At 27.7% G+C, this 15,671-nt stretch overlaps 1 protein-coding gene across 19 annotated transcripts in view; it reads left to right on the top strand.

Annotated features, from left to right (window-relative positions):
- The window catches only part of LOC107442127 (neuron navigator 2), a 524,062-nt gene that overhangs the window by 472,785 nt on the left and 35,606 nt on the right, over positions 1-15,671 (top strand). The window lies entirely within an intron of this gene.

Raw genomic sequence — 15,671 nt, 5'->3', positions numbered from 1 at the left:
TTAAACATTTTAAAATATTTTGAAGCTAAAATTCAAATGTCTCTGAAATTCAAGCTGTTGACATCTCATTGTGGATGCAGGAGAAAATCAATAAATGCATTACTTCAATTCAAAGAGTCGATCCCCGCCCTCCAGAAATGATTTTCTTTTTGTTGCTTGGCGCGTGAACAAAATGCTTTGGCGTCCATTAGATAACTTTTTCTGGGAGGAGCAGGGGAAGGATGAGACAAATAAGGGAAGGGGGGAGTCATAAAACTTGCCTTTCACACGCAGGTAACATCAGTTTTCCTTTTGCACCTGAGGAGGAATTTTTTTTTCTTCCTTTATTTGTGTTCTTTTCTTGCCAAAACGTATGCCCTTTGCTGGAATATTTAATCTCCTTTTTATCGTATGTTTTATTTGTGCATAAAATAATATTTTTTTATATCTTTTTATATATTAAGAAAGAACTATTTTCTAAAGCATTTAAATTGAATTGCACATTTTTGTCTTGAATTATTTGGTTGAGTTATGTATTATTGCGGAGCAATGCATTTTATAATGGTTTACTTATAATTTTAATTGTCAACTTAGTCGCGCATTGTTAGAAATTTCTCGGAAAATAATGGTTGAATAACAATTTATTAATTGTTATTTTACGATATTCAAACTAAACAATCAAATAACTGTAATTAAGATGGTGTTCAGACTGTAAACTGTGAGAAAAACCGTTTATTAACTGCTTTCTCCTAATACGGTAAACAACCAGCAGTTGCAGCTGAGCATACATTATAGCCGAGAAGGAAGGGAAAAAAACAAAAGGGAGGTTCAAATTCCAGGTTCGATACCATAATTTTCCCTATAAATATAAACCATATTCCACGGTTCATTTGATAAAACAACCTCAAATGAACCACAACTTAACTCCAATGGTCATTATTTAATGAAAAGCCTAGCTTCAATGTCCAGTTAAATTTATTTTTTTACGGTTTACGGCTAGTTGTAAATGGTTAAAAAATCGTTTAGTTTTGTATTCATGTCTCTTTTACCATACTAGTTTTCAAAACCGTAAAGATAAAAAATGCTCTTTACCGTAATCTTTAAGGTTAATTGGATGGATAGACTGCTGCCGGCTATTTTACAGTAATTTTAAAATTAACAGTGTACTATTATGCTTTTATGTTTTTAACGTTTCGCGAAATTTTTTTACAACAGTTTTAGAACTACACTACCGCTTATTAACATCAATAGATTTATTGTTTCTCAGTTTTCACAGGAAATATACGACGTAGTAAACTTTCGCTCGAAGAAAATCTTCCAGTCAAGCAAATAGACACAATTCATTACATGACTTTAAGTACCCAACATAATTGTGTCTTAAATCTGCTTTTTTTTTAAAAAAAAGAAAAAGACCTCCTTAAAAAGCAATCACCACTCGAAGCACAATGTAAAAAACTAATTTGTGCACACAATATTTAAAACTAAATTTGAGTAAGAAAAATATCTTCAAATACCTAAATATCTGGGTAATATTTCTATTGCCAGGAATGCTTTTACTTCAACATTTAGTTTTCTTTAAATGTACTCTCAGACGAATTAATTCAATATTGTTTCATCGGTGTTTTGTACCTTGGTCAGTACTTTGAAACTTGATATGGTGCTAATTTTCTACAACCATAATAAAGTGCTAAACTGAAACATATTTCCATTCAAGATGAAATATAGTGTCACGTAAGGAGTTTGTTTAACAAATATAACGCGATATTATTCTACTAAAGTTGCTATACATTTAAACGATATTATTGTACAACACCTTTCTATTTTTCATAGTGTATGAAAGGAAGATTTTATTATCTGAATCAGGGTACATCAGAGCTTGTATTCATAAATTGGATTTAACAGATTAAGTTGTAAAATTAGAGGAAATCATTTTACTACTTTTTTATTCGCTCAAAAAATTTTTTATGTATTATTAATATTTTGTATGCACTTGTTAATATTTTTTTTTTTGCAAGTAGCAACATAAAACTTGCAAATGTATGTTGATGTAAATGTATGCTTAATCATTACCCGCCTATAACTTTGAACGATGCCGTAATAGAAATGGGGAAACTGCAGTTTTATTACTAGCTCAAAAGAAAATTAGAACGATTATTTTGCCTGCGGGTAGGTCATTCTAATGTTCTAAGCAGAGATGATGCCTGGGATTCTGATGGCCTGCACCGCATTATCAAACAGCTGAGGTGTATTGTGAAAAGTGACGCAAGTCATTTTTATAGATTTTTTTTAAAAAATACACCACGCCCGTTATATTAATGCTCAGCTTTTTCGTGCATTTAAATATTAATTTTGGAAATTTAAATATGACGTGCTTTGACTTTCTTTTAAATTTTAACTGAGTTGTTAAGTTTGTTTTGTTAGTTTATTTCTTTTGCAATTACTGTTTTGCAATTACTGTTACTCTAAATTCATATTGTTCTCTAAATAATATTCCTGGGCGAAATCGTAACTTGTACGGTCTGAAAGTTCATATGTACAGTTAAAATAAATAGTCTACATTATTTTTATTCTTATCAGCATTTTCGTTACTCAAATGAAATGTATCGAAATTATCGTTATCGCTAATAGTCGTGATATTGACAAATTTTATAATTATCTTAATCGATAATATTCGTAATTTTATGGTATTCTACAATTATATACTCTCGGAATGTATCGAATATACTCTCAGAATTATCGTATTCAATATTCATCGTTGTGTATAATGATTGCAATATTATCCTTGTAGATTATTTCCGTATATTCCATATTTATCGTAGGACATTGTATTTATGACGAAAAACTTTTGCAATTATCATTAACGTGAAGTTTAAAAAATATTGATATTTCTTTGTATCTTGGTATTTTGCCCAGCTATATAGAGCGTTAAATACTCATATCTAAATTTATTATCTATTATTTCTCTTACTTAAGCAATTTTTAAAAAAATTTTATTGTTTCTAAATACAGAAATGCTCATCTGATAATCCTATTTTTTTGTATTTTTAATACTACCCTTCCAAAAAAAATTTTTTTAAATCTAAATTTCAATCTTAGATATAACAACGAATTATAAATTAACTAATTCTAGAGTTTTTAAGGAAAAAGGGTTCCTTAATCAAATTCCATGCTTAACAATTAATTTTTTCAAATATTTTTTAAACAAAATTTGTGCAGTTATTTATTTATTATGTACTTTTTTTTTCGAAATTATATACACAACAAAAGTGTATTCATCTCAACTAGACCAAACAAAAATTATTCGAATGATTACGGTCTGTATTTTCTTTAAAATAATTCTTTTTTTAGTTATGCTTCGCAGCTCCTTTATTGTAATATTTCATATCATGTCTGTCAAATATTTGGTGAAAATGTGCCAATTCTTTGGTTTAAATTTTATTTTACGACTGTTTTTCTGAGTTCAAAGATTCTATTTCGGAACTATTTTGAAGATGAATGAATGCATATGTTTTTTTATTCATAATTTATGTCATTTTGAAGTCAGCTGTTCTTATTCGTATTTACGTCACTGAATATCTTAGTGATGTTCACTGTTATATCTTAGTGATGCCTAGAGAAATGCATTGTTCATTCTCTGGAAGAGACATATTTTAACTTTGTTTCTATATATGCGAGTGATAAAATGTATGGAATTGTTACGTAAATATTCCTGCAGCTTCTATTTAATGTTTATTTTTATGAGTGCTAAAAAAATTTTTGTACACAAATTGAAACAATATGAAATGCTCCGTTCTTTTATAATCCGATTTATATTTTATTTTTTCGATGATGTTGGTGAAATTTTGAACTTTTATATGTTAGATTTTATATTAAATACAGTCGTGTCAAACAAAATTAGTTTTGGTAGGTTTGATTTTCGAACATTTTGTTCCTCTTATTTTAGTTGTAAATTAAAAAAGAAAAAAAAACATGTAACGTGTAATATATTTCATTAAAAATAATGACTCATTACACTGTTAGAAACTTCTCGGAAAAAAATGGTTAAATGGCAATTTATTGAATGGTTATTTTACCATATTGAATCAAAACAGTCAAATAACCATAAATAAAACGGTAATCAAACTTTTAAAGTTTGAGAAAAACTGTTTATTAACTGCTTTCACCTAATACGGTTTAACGACCGGAATTTAATCGCACCCACTAGAACCTCCTCATGAAGCTTCTTAGTTCTTTGCATCTTTGTGCATACCATAGCCGAGCGGGCTTATCTGTCAGTCTCATGACCAGCAGACCTGGAGTTCGAGTCCTAGTGTTGACACCACACTATTTCCTCCATTCCCTTCAACACATGAAGAATTTCCAGTGTCCGGCACTCTCCAATGCCCAATACCTTACGAAAAACCGAGCTCCAATGTCTAGTTAAACAATATTTTTTTTTTTTTTTTTTACGTTTTTGAAAAATGCTAGTTGTAAATGGCTAAAAAACCGTATAGTTTAGTTTTCATGGTTTTATAACCATATTTTTTGTAAATGGTTTCCAAACCATAAAAGAAAGAAATTTTCTTTACCGTAAACTTTACGGTTAATGGGATGGACAGACAGCTGCCAGTTATTTTACCGCAACTTAAGAATGAAAATTTTAACAGTGTAGCATGATGTGAATTTTGCCAAAATAACTCAAATCCATTTTGATTTTTCTGTTATTTTTATGCATGATATCGTTATCCATTGTTAATTCTTATCTTGAATAGGTTTTTACGTGCATACGTAAATCTTTGTATTTCTGAAATTAAATTATAGTTAACTACCATTTATTTTTGGATAATAATAAATACATGACAATAATAACTAAATGACAATAACAAATAAATTATAATAATAAATAACTATTATTAGATAATAATAAATGCTCACTTTACACTTGCTATATGAATTGACTGTTTTTACAAAGTAATGTAAACTAAATTAATTTATTACTTTAAGCTACATAAAAATAAATCATTTATTTCAAATTTTGCGAAAATAAAAATTTTATTTTCCGCTTGCAAATTACATATATGCATTTTTAAATTTTCTTTCGCAAGTTTTTCCTTTTTGCACTTGATGATAATCTTGACTGAAAATCAAAACAATGTTCATACTTATATTACTATAGATCACTATGCTTAGTGGGATTATTCTACGAAAAGCTTTAAAATGCGTGCGATATGTATCCATTAAATAACTCTTTAAACAAAAGCTAATTCAATTGTTTATAATAATACGCATAACATAGTAGATTTTTAAGAAACGTTCCTATGTTTTTTAAAGCACTGGCCGTTATTGAAATAGTCACGTGATCTTATCGAAAGAAAATTTGAAACTTACGTTTTCCTTCGCTTCGAGACAATAGTTCAGATATTAAATAACAGAGGCAATTTTTTTTTTCCTTTAATCTGCATCAACCCACTTTTCCTCATCTTGTATCCTCATCCAACTATGACTCATACCCGAGATAGGAGAAGGGGGGGTTGAAAACATACCCTGAGGGGTCTTTTACCTGCATCTTTTTTTTTCCCCTTCATCTTTTATTACTTTTATTATACTCCTAGTTTTAAAAGATGCAACACAACTGTCCTCTCGGAGGAGTTCAGGTGAGCTATTAAACGATTGAATTTACGAACAGGGACTGAATAAAAAAAAAATTTTCCAACAGAAAGAAATTATAGTTTGAAATTACTTTATTACTTTGTTGGCTGTTTTGAATTTGAAATGTAATGATGGTGTTTTAAAGCGAAATATTTACAAAGAACAGTTTATTTATACATATTTTATTTTTATTATATACATTTTTTATACTCAATAAGAAATATAGTATAAAACAATAACGGGTTTTCCGTTTTATATGTTAAAATTCAATAAGAAAAAATACAACATTAAACAGTAAAAAATTTTTCTCTATTTTGGATTTTAAAATATAAAGAAAAAATGTTGTAAAAAACATTAGCGATTTTTTCATTCTATTTTTTGAAACTTAATAAGAAAAATAACTATGATAAGAAAAATGGAGTTTTTCTTATTTTATTTATTTGAAATTCAAAGAAAAATATTCTTAAACAATAATTCTTTTTTTATTACATTTAACGAGGGGAAATATAGATCGAAAAATCTAAATACATTTGAAATATTTTTAGTTTTGTTTATTCTGAAATGTTAGGATCAATTATACCTTTAAGTGATCATTGTTGCTTAAAGTTAAGAAGATGTTGTTTTTACATATTGTATAATTTTAAAATGTTTTTGAAATGATTCTACATTTTCATAACAAATTATTAAACAATTAAAATTAGCTGAGAAATTTGTTTTGATTAATTTTAGCATTTTTAATTGTTTCTTTCTTATATTACCACAAATTGGAGAAATAAAACTGATTTATATAAAACCTTAATTTAATTGAAATTTCCATTTAATTTTCGATTTCTAAGCTCTTGTTTTAGCTGCTTTAAATAACAAGGTGCAATAGATATTTTTTAAGCATTCTAATTTCAAAACAGGAAGATGTAAATTATTCATCATGTATCATAATTATGTTAAAAAGAAAACTTTCTTAGTAAAATAAGATTTTTTTTTTATTAAAAAAACTAAAACTGAAGTTTGTCTTTATTATATTAGAAAACATTCTTAATAACATAGGTAAGAAATTTTTTATCAAAAAACTGAATCTAAAGTTTGCCTATACAACATACGAAAGCAACAACAGTAAGTAAAGTATATTTTTTCATATCTTCAGAAACGTTTTATTACTGCAGCATAAACATTTTACCCCATGATTTTTATTATTGCTAAAACAGCATTTTTATATCTTCCCCTAGACATCATGTCATCTTAAGACGAATTAAGTGAGGCCGAAATGGAAACCCACGACCCCCTTTCTTTCTTCACGCTTTCCCCCCATTTTTTTACAGACTTTGCTCCCAGTGCCCTATGAGTAATAAGAAAAAAAATTTGTTTAAAGAATACATTTCTCGCCACTTAGCTTGAAGCATGACCCTGATGGCACAAGTGGACAAAGTATTATATTTAATTGAACCCTCTTTTTTGGGGTAACTTGCTCAATTCGTTTGCATCAACAAAATGCTGTTATCACCGTGCTTTAAAAAAGCTGTTATCAGAAGATTTGTTACTCATTCAATACTTGAAATGATAAAATCTGTTTTTTAGGGAGTGGTTTGATTGTAAGTTTTATAGCATAAAACTCAAAGATATTCAATGACTTTGAAAGAGAATTTTTTTTGTTCTATTTGGCTTATGATATCGTATCATTTGTATCAATGTTTGATAACATGTTAGATGATTAATTCAAGTATTTATGTCTGTTCTAATCATTTCTTTACCTTGTAGAGAAATAGCAACCGAATATGTTGCTTTAAAAATTATTTTCATGAAATACTTATATTTTTCGTTAAGCACTGGAATATTTACGATTTTTTAATGCTGGAAAACTTGCAAATTTATATATTTATTTATTTCTAAAACTATTACAAAAGTGTAGATAGTTTATCTCAGACGAATCACTTAAGCTCGTTTCTTAAAGTAAATAAAATTGTATTATTAATGGAATATTTTTAATCAAACTTGCTGAGCAAAATTGTAAATAAATTGTTTGAATAACATCGAGCACTATTTAAAACTTATCAGTAATATAAATTGTATTGTTAAATATTATTTTAACTAAACTTGCTGAACAAAAAATTAAATAAATTGTGTGGTTAACATGGAGTACTATGTAAAATCTCCAGCATTAAATAACGCTTCAAAATTTTAATTCCCAATAATACTATTAAGTATAAGCTTTTAATACTGAATAATTTTATCATTATTTTTAATTAATACTAATATTGCGTCGTTATTAAATAAATTTCAATATTGTATCAAATTATTAAATAAAATCGTCAAAATATCAAATATCAAATCAAAATATCTCATAATTAAATCAATAAGTAAATCTGGTATCTATCATCAATAACTTCATAAAATGTTCTGAAATCTGAGATTCATTTAAAATAGTAAATATCATATATCTATTCTTCTGATAACCAAATCTAAAATTAAATTTGATGCTTATAACTAATAACTGCGTCATATATTCCGAAATCAGATATTCCGCCTAAACATCAAATCAAACTCTTCTCATTATCAAACCAATAATTAAATCTTAAACTTATAAACAATAACTGCATCAAATATACCTCTATGTAATATTCTGTCAAAACATCGAATTTAAATCTTCTCATAATAAAACCATTAACTAAATCTGGTGCATAGATGTTAAAATATTTATGATGTTCCGTCAAAATATCAAACATCAAAATAAAAAATCTTCTCATAATCAAACCAATTATCAAAGCCGGTGCTTTATAATCAATAATTGCGTAAAATTTTCCAAAATCTAATATTCCGTCAAGACATAAAATCAAAAATCTTCTCTTAATCATTATGGTACATTTTATCAATATATGATAAAAAATATTTTGATATCTAATATTCCGTCAAGAAATTAAACATTTAATCAAAGATTATTTCACTATCAATTCAATAAATACATAAATTATTCAGAAACCTGATGCAGCGATGTTAGTTCGCAATAATTAAGCCCTGTGTATTACATTATTTATACATATTGTTATTTGTACATATTGTTTGTTACATATTACATTAAATAATAGTTAGTACATATTACATTAAATAATAGTTTATTCATATCACATTATTAGTTTGTACATATTACATACTCTGTACATATACATACTCTGTACATATTACATTATTAGTTTGTACTAGTTTGTACAGATTACATAATTAGTTTGTACATATTACATTATTTATACATATTGTTTATGAATATTAAACTAAATAAAATATCACTGAATTAAATATCACTATATAAATCAAAACCAAGCCTTATTTAAATCTTAAAAATGGAAGGTTAATCAATAACCGCACGTGAAATACTGAAATCGGATATAGTGATGCTGGTCCTCGCTCTGCTTGCCTTGATAAATAAGCCCATATGTTTTCAATATACATGGGGATATCTGCAGCTGTTTTTCGTACTGAATAGGGTGGCAGCCCCTCTATTTTCCTTCAGTGTGGGGAGAGTGTCTGCACCTGTAGTTTTTCCGGTAAAGCTTGAACACTGTAACCTGTGCTCGTGATTTCCTTGGGGAGGAAGAATGAGAAAATGTTTCAAAATTTGAATTTTCCGTTGACAATCGTCTGAAAGCAGCCAAGCGTAAATGATGCGAAAGGGGCAAAAATATAATAAAAAAATGTATTATATTATTTTTTGTTTGGAAGAACTAGTTGAAATTGGATAAGGTTTAAACTGAATTAAAATGAAAAGTGATATAAAACGTATTTCAAATTTGATATCTAATGTTATATTGGATTGAAGCAGTTCATGTCCTAGGGGCGAGATATTTGTAAAAAGTTTAATTTTGTTTTATAAATACAATTAAAACTTAACTTTTCCTTTTGTGAATATTATTTATCATTACTTTCGCAATATTGTGTTAACAGTTTTGTAAAGTCGTAACGTATTTAAAATTTCGTTAGAAAATTATGCTTTAACGCTTTTTTTTTATGTAAATAACTAAATTTTTTAGCACATTCTGAAAAATTTCTTAGTATTTATCTTTTTTTAGAACATTGATTAATATAAATCTATTATTTTCTCCGATTATTTTTGATCTCTGTATCAATTATTTTAATGTATTTGGAAAAGATTAATTATTTATTTTAATTAGGTATTATTTTCGGAAAAAATTTTGTTAATATATTATTTGGAATTAATGTTTTTTGAAAAATATTGTTCAAATAATTTAGAGAGCATATTGTATGTTTAAAATACATTTAATATGATTATTACAAATTAAATGCAATCCGAATATTTACAAGAAATTTGCTTTAATTTAATTTTTTCTTAAAATATATTTAAATTAATTATTACCGAAAAAAAAATCCTAAATCCAATTTTTTTCAAAACTGCGAACGAGAAGGAAAAGGAGAAAAAATGCTCATAATATATTAACTATTACAATTCTATTTTTTACTTAATTTACATTATTTCAAAACTTCTTACAGAATTATATCTATAATATAATAGAATCTATTGGAATTGATATTAATATAACATTTGTAAAGAGAAAAATATTCAATTTTAATGTTAATTACTTTAATCCCTTTCATTTAAAATAAATATGTGTCATTTAAAAAAAAATTGTGGTGTACTTAAAAGCATTTAAATGAACTATAGCAAAATAAACAATCAGCTAGAGAAAGGAACACCAGTCTCAATATTTATATGTCCCCCTCTCCGTCTGAGGCGAGTCTCCGGAACTCTTGTGGCTGCTTTCACTCAGTGTTGTGCATCCAACTAGAATGGATGTAGCTTAAGTGGAAGCTGCTCTTCCTAGGGAACCCTGCTCTGATGGCCTTGTAGAAGTTCACTTGTGTTGACAAAACTTTTTACCCTGTTTCCCTGGGTTACCGCGCACTTGTCGACGTCTACATGTGTTTTTGGCATTTACTACCAGATTGTCAATATTTTGGCATTCGAGGCATATCAAAATTATGAAGATTTATGCAGTGAATTTTTATTGCATTTAATCCCTAAAATGTTGAGAGTATCGATTTGAAGTTCTTCTTTAGGAATGCATTTTTCCCATTTTGGTTAATGAGCAGTAGTGGATTATCTTAGAATTTGAAAATATGGATTTGATCTTATAGGTTAGAGTTCAATATTTTAGAAACTCACTTTCAAAGAACTTTTGTAAATAATTTTGAGAATATAAAGATTACTAATGAATTTTTGGATGCACTTTTAGAACGTTTTTGTTCTATGGAACATGTATTCTGTATGTTCTGATATATGTTTGTTTTTGACATTGACTGCTTTGTCATGACGTGTATGGAGAGAACAGTATAACTATCATGGCATATTTACGGCATAGTTTTACTTTGCCAAGCTCTTTGCGCAAGTCCAAGCGCAACAAAGAAGTCAAACATGAGTTTGCGCCTTTGTCTTCTTTACCTGGAAGTCCTAACTTGTCTAGGTCTGAAGCGACCTTGTATGTCAAGACAGAACCCAATGGCCGTTGCACATCGTTTATACCCATGGATAACATAGAAGAAACATTAGCCAGGAGACGTAGTGCTGTACCAGATTTCTACGGTGGTCATTCGATTCCTGAATATTCCCCTCAAGATGACCATTCGGATTATGGAAGTGACAGCATGGCACAATCCGAAGTGGAAAGTATTATTACTGACTCCACGTCTGCTACTGTCACTATTAGCTCGAGTAGCTCAACATGTGATACTAGTAGCGAATTGGATATGAAAAATGAATCCATGGGACATTCTGAAGTTTTTGCACCGTCTGAGAATAGTTCGCCGACCAGTGAGTGGCAACTTCTGAATGACCTAGTATCATCCTATCAGTGCTATTGTGTTGGGATATGCACTTGTGCTGCACCCCCCATGTACCGAATGAAATTGCCTTGTTACCAAACGATGGAACCTCTTTGGGAAACTGGAACCGTCGAGGATACACCGGCATATAGATCTCGAAAAAGAACTATTAATTGGTACGATCGTAAGCTCAAGCATAAGTCTTGCCCACATTTGCAAGTAAGCCTAGTATTTTTTAATGCTAAATATTTCATTTATTTGTCTCGAAGGTAAAGTTATTAATAGGAATGAAATTCATAACATAAATTTATTTCAATTTTAAAATATAAAATCTATATTTACCATAAATAAAGTTCTACATTTCTCCATAACATTAGTACCTTGAACCATAATATCGTGCAAATCTGTTGTGATTTTGATGTTAACAATTCGACGCAAATGGGACACTGCCGTCTCTTTTATATATTTTTTCTGACTCTCGAATTACAATCAAAAATATATCTTGGTATTTTTTAATTATAAAAAATATAATAGTTACTAAAACAATCTGCTACATTGTCGGAAAAATCCAAAAAATAAATATAAAATCCCCAAAAAATAGTTCAAAAAAACATCTTTTTTTCTTTTACATTCATATTCAAAAACTTATCAATAGTTGATTTTGTAAATTAAAGAAATTTCTCTTACATATATATAACTGCAAATAAGTGCAATTTGAAAAATTATTGTTTAAAAGTGAACCAAGCTTGGAAGATTTTGTTTTTTAACGCAGAAAAAAAACACCGGAGCACCATATTAAGATTGCAGCAAATTTGCTCGATATAAAAGTACAACGTGGTCCAAAATTTTGTAACAATGGGTTGAAGATGACTAAGATTATTAAACTTTTAGACTATATTTAATTTCGTCCACAAATTTACAGAAGTTAGTTACGAATCAATAATTAAGACTATTACGTAACTCCATATAATATTAATTCGTTAAAAAAATTTTGTTATAATAATGTTGAATAATGCTGAATTTTATTCCCACTTAAAAATAATGTTGTAATAATGCATAAATAATGTATTATAAATAATGTTGAATTTTATTCCCACTTAATTCTTTATACATATTTCTTTAGAAAGCAATGTCTCTTATTCAAGCGTAAAATGTAAGCCTCTTAATTTAAATATTGCGTTACAAATTTTTAATGTATGCATCAACATACTAAAAATATTTAAATCTAATTTCAATATGAACTTCTTATCTTTTAGCGTCACTATTTTCCTACCATCATTTTAAAGAGAGAGAAAAAACTGTAACACTCATAAACCTTTTAGTGTTTCTTCATCCATTGCGGGTTATTCCTATTCCTAAAAGTATTGTCTCTTTATTCAAGCGTTAAATGCGAAGCTAAAATGGAAGTCTTACTAGCTTAAAATAGCCTTTAAGATTCAATTTACAATTCTATATTAAGTCATGCAGCATTCGAAACTCCGAGATAAAAAATTTTATGTTAAAAGGTCAAGTAATTTACAATATCAACAAGCACTTTGTATGCATGACATCCATTCGAATGAGCGGACCTACGTACAGCAGTTTCAGAAAGATTACATAAGTGCTATCTTAATTTTAATTCCATACGGAATTAATGTACATAAACCGAAAAAAATTATCTATACAAGTGCACAAAATGGTTACATAATTTCAATAAAATTAAATTTGTAACTCTTTTTTAATCTATGTAATCTTATTTTAAAAAGAATTACAAATACAAATACGAGTTTCTTTAAAATAATTTAAATAAATAAATTAAATAAGACTTAACCAATTCGTTATTATCTCTTAATACATTCAAATTAATAAGTATAAATATCAGCTTAATTAATTGCAATTTTATATTTATTTTTTATTCGCTTAATTAATTGAAATTTTTTATTCATTTTTTTATTGGCTTGCGTTTTACGCTTACAATCCTGAAATAAAATGCAGTTCAGATCAAGTCAATTAAGTTTTTCGCCATAAATATTATCATACCTACCCCTGCTAAATGTAAAATAGTTAATTGTAAAACCATGAATCTACACAACCAGTTAAAGGCGTGTAAATATATAAATTGTTGAATTGCGTTTTGTGTTAAATTCTCGAAAAGAAAAAGAGGCAAAATTTCTTAACCTTTTTTTCCTTATATTCGGTCTTAGGATTCGGTGTGTTGAACTGTGTATCTATAGATTAAAGATAATATTTATAAAGATTGTTCCCATGGGGAGTGTTCTTTATGCAATTAAGGGGTTCTTAAAAGGGAAAGAAACTACATGTAGCGTAACCTCTCATTAACGAAAAGTTTTTTTGTTCCTCAGTTTCTTTCATTACCCTGTCATCCCATCTTGGTCAATTCAAAAGAAGTTCCATTTAGTTTTCATTCTCGCCTGAAGCTTTGTTTAACTGAAGCCTGAAATAAATCTTGTAATTACACTTTTTTTATAATGTGCTGACTAGAAATCATTTTTGCGTTCGTATTGTTTGGGATTTTACGGGCTGGTTAGTATCGTTTTTTTGTTATTTTTAAACGAAAAAGGTTTTGTTCAAATAAAAACTTATTTGCGTTATTATTTATCGTTCTTAAATGTTAGCCTTGAGAAGCATTCAATGGCAGTCGGGAGATTTTCGAGTTTTAATAGGGTGTGTGAATATTTATTTACCTTTAGGAATTCATTCGCTTTTTTCATCTAACTATTTATTTATTTTTCTTGTTCAAAACAGGTAATTAAAATGTAAACAAAAATTATGTTAAGCTGTTTGTAAAATATCTCCAATTGATTGATGTTTGCAGTTTATAGGAACAAATTTAGCCTTGTAGGTAACACCGAGGTCCAAATCAAAAAAAAGTCATAATAAGTTATTACGTATATACTTTTAATCCCTAAATAAAAACACGAAACTGCTCTGCTCATCGTTGCTCAACAGAACAATTAACGCTTATTGAGCAAAACTTTTTAACGCCTACGTCTCTGTAAGACAATTTATTTCCGATTCGTGATGAAAATTTTATGTGTCGTTGATAATTTTTGTTCCATCATACATGCATAATTTAATATTATTGGTTCAGGTTCCTTATTTTGCAATTTCTGTTCTATGCAAAATTATTCAGAGGTTATTAAGTAGTAACAAAATAACGTTTAAAGCAAGATGAATTTTCTAAGGAAATCAAGATAATTCGCCAACGCCTACAACCATAACTGCCTAGCTAATAGATCTTACATCTATAGTTTTATTATTGATTTGCCATGGTGGGTAAACAATTATTTTTAAATGTTTAAAGATTAAGATATTAATATTTTTATGTATATTACAATAAAATATATTGATATTATTACAACTATGAAAAGATTTTTTCAACGGCCGTACAAGTTCGTAGGTATACTAAATTAAGAAAAAAATAAGTAATATGTCAACTTGCGAGATTTGATTATTAATTTTTGACAGATACTGTTGGAATATTTAAAATCAAAAGTCTTATTACTAAGCATAAGATAATTCTGATTGATCCTGAATTGCAAAGAATTGAATATTTTCTTTTTTTTTGCAACATATTAAAACTAAGATGGGCAACGCTTTTTTTACCTTTAATATTGTGGTACTTTAATAATTGTTTATAAATTTAAAATTAAGAAAAACTAAGATCCTTACTTACATTCTAATTATTAAAAAACTAAGTTTAAAGTAAGATTTCAATTACTTGTATTTATAAATACATTCTGTGCATTTCTCGTCAATAACTTGTTAAAACGTAAGACTTAGTTTCTGTAGTCTAGATTTGTCTTGCATTTTATTGACTTTAACTTTTTTTAAAAACTTGCATTTTCTGAAAATTGATCTCCGTCAAAAATGCGTAAAACAAGTCACATATAAAGTTTTTCGATTTATTTCTAATGATAAAAGCAAGAGAGAGAACTGCGTTTATAACTTCGTGCAAGTTATTTTATTGATGAATAATAATTTTCATAAATATATATTTTTTTATCATAAAATGTTATTTTCATATCCTAAAGAATTAGGAAAAGCTATAATATATAATAAAACATAAAAATAAAGCATTTTAATTTTAATAAATGTGAGCTGAATCCGGTTTATTACATGATTTATAATTAGATTATTCAAATTTTGTTTGATACATTACCTAATTTTTAGTGGTTACGTTGAATTACAAATAAATAAAATATTTTTTTTATGTGAAAACTATAAAATATACATTTAAG

The sequence above is a fragment of the Parasteatoda tepidariorum genome, chromosome 4 (genome assembly GCF_043381705.1).
Source record: "Parasteatoda tepidariorum isolate YZ-2023 chromosome 4, CAS_Ptep_4.0, whole genome shotgun sequence".
NCBI classification, from domain to species: domain Eukaryota; kingdom Metazoa; phylum Arthropoda; class Arachnida; order Araneae; family Theridiidae; genus Parasteatoda; species Parasteatoda tepidariorum.
Note: the sequence above shows the minus strand (reverse complement) of the source record. Positions and strands in the feature narration are given on the sequence as shown.